General features: G+C 44.4%; 1 long non-coding RNA gene across 1 annotated transcript; it reads right to left on the bottom strand.

Moving 5' to 3' along the window:
- Positions 1-225: 225 nt before the first annotated feature.
- LOC140596127 (uncharacterized) lies at positions 226-2,372 on the bottom strand. Its single transcript, XR_011998134.1, has 2 exons — positions 2,198-2,372; positions 226-1,417 (listed from the first exon to the last, which is right to left on the bottom strand). It is a non-coding gene; the product is annotated as an uncharacterized lncRNA (long non-coding RNA).
- Between the last annotated feature and the right edge of the window lie 1,808 nt (positions 2,373-4,180).

Below are 4,180 nucleotides of genomic sequence, written 5' to 3'. Positions count from 1 at the left end.
CTTTTGCTGTGCAGAAGCTTTGTATCTTTTTTTTTAAAGATTTTATTTATTTATTCAAGAGAGACACAGAGATAGAGATAGAGATGGGGATAGAGATAGAGATAGAGATAGAGATAGAGATAGAGATAGAGATGATAGAGACAGATAGAGATTGTTGGACCCTTGCTCACGCGTGCCAACGTGTCCCGGTGGACGCCCCAGAGACTCAGACCCCAGACAGGCAGATGCAACAAGCAAGAGGGTTTATTGAACGTTTGCGCAAACGGGCTCTCCACCTCAGAGGTGGCAGAGCGCCCCGATTAGCAATTACAGGCATCTTTTAAAGGCAAAGAAAAAGCGGGAGTAGCATAGCATTCGGGTTATGACGTGATTGATTTCTTTGAAGGTCAACACGACCATGTTCAGGGACTTTTCCAGTCAGGGCGAGGCGGGGGATAGTTTTCTTATCTCGGAAAAACAGAATGTTTTCGTTGCTTGAATTCATGGGAGGCGCCTGGATGGGCTGCCTCAGGGTTAGGCCTGGGCCCACTCACGGGGGTGTGTGTGTGGGGGGGGGGGGGTTTCTTCATTCCCTCCTCTTTGTTTGGACTGATTTTAACCTTAAAATCTTAGGGAACTTTTTAGTAAGAGGGTCAATAGCAGAATCTAGTAAGTCCATCACTGGTGGGGGACCTCCATAGAGAATCTCGTAAGGAGTTAGTCCATGGCGCGTGGGAGTGTTCCAGACTCGGAACAGGACCAAGGGGAGGAGTTGGACCCAGTCTCTAGTGCCAGTCTCCAATGTCAATTTGGTTAGGGTCTCTTTAATTGTTCTATTTATTTTTTCTACCTGCCCTGAGCTCTGGGGTCTGTATGCACAATGTAATTTTTAATTTATCCCCAGTAATCTGGCCACCAACTGACTTACCTGGGAGACGAAGGCAGGGCCGTTGTTCGACCCTATTACCTTGGGCAGTCCAAACCGGGGGAAAATTTTTTCTAGGATTTTCTTGACAACCACCTGGGCAGTTTCTCATCTGGTGGGGGATGCTTCTGTCCATCTTCCTGTGGGCCTAGTGCAGCGGCTCGTGCTGTTTCATCGGCCATCCTGTTCCCCTCTGCTACTGGGTCGTTGCCATGCTGATGTCCAGGACAGTGAATTATACTCAATTTTTTGCTGTCAGTATAAATGTTGACCTTTTTGTCCTTAGCCTTTTTTAGGGCCTGAGTTAGGGCTATAAGCTCCGCCCTTTGAGCTGAAGTTCCAGGCTCTAGGGCACTGGCCCAGATGACAGTTTTTTTTATTTACCACGGCAGCCCCGGCTTTACGTTCACCATTTCGTAGAAAGCTACTCCCATCTGTGTACCAGGTTGCTTCAGCATCTGGCATAGGCTGGTCCGTCAAGTCCCCTCTGGTGCCATGGACCTCGGCTAGGATCTGATGGCAATCATGCATTATCAGGGAGGGGGACTCGGTTTCTGGAAGCAAGGTGGCCGGGTTTAGGGATGTAGCCGTTCCAAACTGTATCCACTCGGAATTCAGTAACATGGCCTAATAATGGGTGACCCAAGCGTTTGAGAGCCATTGATCAGGGGGCTGGCAGATGACTGTCTCTATGGCGTGGGGGGGCCACCACAGTGAGGGGTTGGCCAAAGGCCAACTTATCTGAGTCTTTTACCAGGACTGCCACAGCCACTATTATTCGGAGACATGGGGGCCATCCTGCAGCCACGCTGTCCAATTTTTTGAAAAGTATGCCACAGGCCTTTTTCAGGGTCCCAGTTTCTGAGTTAGGACCCCTTTGGCTATTCCTCGGCGTTCATCAGCATATAGCGTAAATGGCTTGGTTACATCTGGGAGGCTCAGGGGGGGCGGTCAATAAGGCCCTTTTTATTTTGTCAAAAGCCAATTGTTGCTCCTTTCCCCAGTGGTAGGGGGTGTTGGATTTCGTGAGAGGATATAGGGGAGCTGCCAGCTCTGCAAACCCGGGTACCCAGAGGTGGCAGAACCCGGCACTGCTGAGGAACTCTCGTAGCCCTCTGGCATTAGTTGGTGCTGGGATCAGGGCTACAGCCTTTTTGTGGCCCTCCATCAGCCACCTCTGGCCTCCTTCCAGGAGATATCCCAGATAGGTCACTCGTCTCTGGCCTATTTGGGCCTTTTTGGCGGAGGCCCTATACCCCAGTCCTCCCAGTCTCTCGAGCAGGGCCCCCATACCTTTTACACAATCCTGTTCTGTCTTAGCCGGTAGGAGCAAATTATTCACGTACTGCAGGAGGATGAGGTCCGGATGGCCAACTCGGAAGTCTGCCAAGTCCTGATGCAAGGCTTCATCGACAAGGTGGGGGAGTTTTTGAATCCCTGTGGCAGCCTTGTCCAAGTGAGTTGTCCTGAGAATCACGGGTCCAACAGAGATAGGCAGAGATACAGGCAGAGATACAGGCAGAGGGAGAAGCAGGTTCCATGCAGGGAGCCTGACGTGGGACTCGATCTGGGGTCTCCAGGATCACACCCTGGGCTGAAGGCAGGCGATAAACCGCTGAGCCACCAGGACTGCCAAGAAGCTTTGTATCTTGATGAAGTCCCAATAATTCATTTTTGCTTTTGTTTCCCTTGCCTTCATGGATGTCTCTTGCAAGAAGTTGCTGTGGCCAAGTTCAAAAAGGGTGTTGCCTGTGTTCTTCTCTAGGATTTTGATGGATTCTTGTCTCACATTTAGATCTTTCATCCATTTTGAGTTTATCTTTGTGTCTGGTGTAGGAGAATGGTCTAGGTTCATTCTTCTGATGTGGATGTCCAATTTTCCCAGCACCATTTATTGTAGAGACTGTCCTTTTTCTAGTGGATAGTCTTTCCTGCTTTGTCGAATATTAGTTGACCATAGAGTTGAGGGGCCATTTCTGGATTCTCTGTTCTGTTCCATTGATCTATGTGTCTGTTTTTGTGCCAGTACCACACTGTCTTGATGATCACAGATTTGTAGTACAACCTGAAATCTGGTATTGTGATGCCCCGGCTCTGGTTTTTTTTTTTTTTTTTTTTTTTTTTTTCAATATTCCCCTGGCTATTTGGGGTCTTTCCTGACTCCACACAAATCTTAAGATGATTTGTTTCAACTCTCTGAAGAAAGTCCAAGGAATTTTGACAGGGATTGCATTAAATGTGTAAATTTCCCCAGGTACCATTGACATTTTCACAATATTAATTCTTCCAATCCATGAACATGGAATATTTTTCCATCTCTTTGTGTCTTCCTCAATTTCTTTCAGAAATGTTCTGTAGTTTTTAGGGTATAGATACTTTATCTCTTTGGTTAGGTTTATTCCTAGGTATCTTATGCTTTTGGGTGCAATTGTAAATGGGATTGACTCCTTAATTTCTCTTTCTTTAGTCTCATTGTTAGTGTATAGAAATGTTACTGATTTCTGGGCATTGATTTTGTATCCTGCCACACTGCCGAATTGCTGTATGAGTTCTAGCAATCCTGGGGTGGCGTCTCTTGGGTTTTCTATGTACAGTATCATGTCATCTGCAAAGAGAGAGAGTTTGACTTCTTCCTTGCCAATTTGAATGCCTTTTATTTCTTTTTGTTGAACTTGGCTATTTTTAAGACTTTTTTCAATTTAATTCATATTTTATGAAGAAATATTTTGTACTTTATTCACAATATAACTCTGGGACAGAAGTTAATGCAATATACAAACTGGTTTCATAACAAACTAGGAAATAATATACCAGTATCCGGAAAATACTGATATATTATATTTATATATCTATGTGCATGTATAATATAGTATAATAGAAATTATCAATGTATAAATAATAACATTATAAGATTATAATGGTGTTATTTCATATTTTACAATAGTATATATTGTTATATATTTGTGTGCAGAATATATATAGTCTGCAATATTTATGGTAGTGGATCTCCGTCCAGATTCCACTTTGGAATCATCTAAGGAACTTTTCAAAAGTACCTAATGCCTGACCCCCTCCCCAATCAAAACAATCAGAATCTCTGAATCTATGATATAGTAATCCTTTCCAAAGACTTTCCAGGTTATTCCAATGTTGCAAGCATGGTTAAGACCTATTAAAATTGGATAGAAAACAAACACCATATTGTTAAAGTAACATCATATCTCATTACAATTACCTGATAAAAGCATAAGGATGCTATTCTGTGACACAAGAAAC

Source organism: Vulpes vulpes, chromosome 2, assembly GCF_048418805.1.
Source record: "Vulpes vulpes isolate BD-2025 chromosome 2, VulVul3, whole genome shotgun sequence".
Lineage (NCBI taxonomy): Eukaryota > Metazoa > Chordata > Mammalia > Carnivora > Canidae > Vulpes > Vulpes vulpes.
This window is presented reverse-complemented; position numbering and strand designations above follow the sequence as displayed.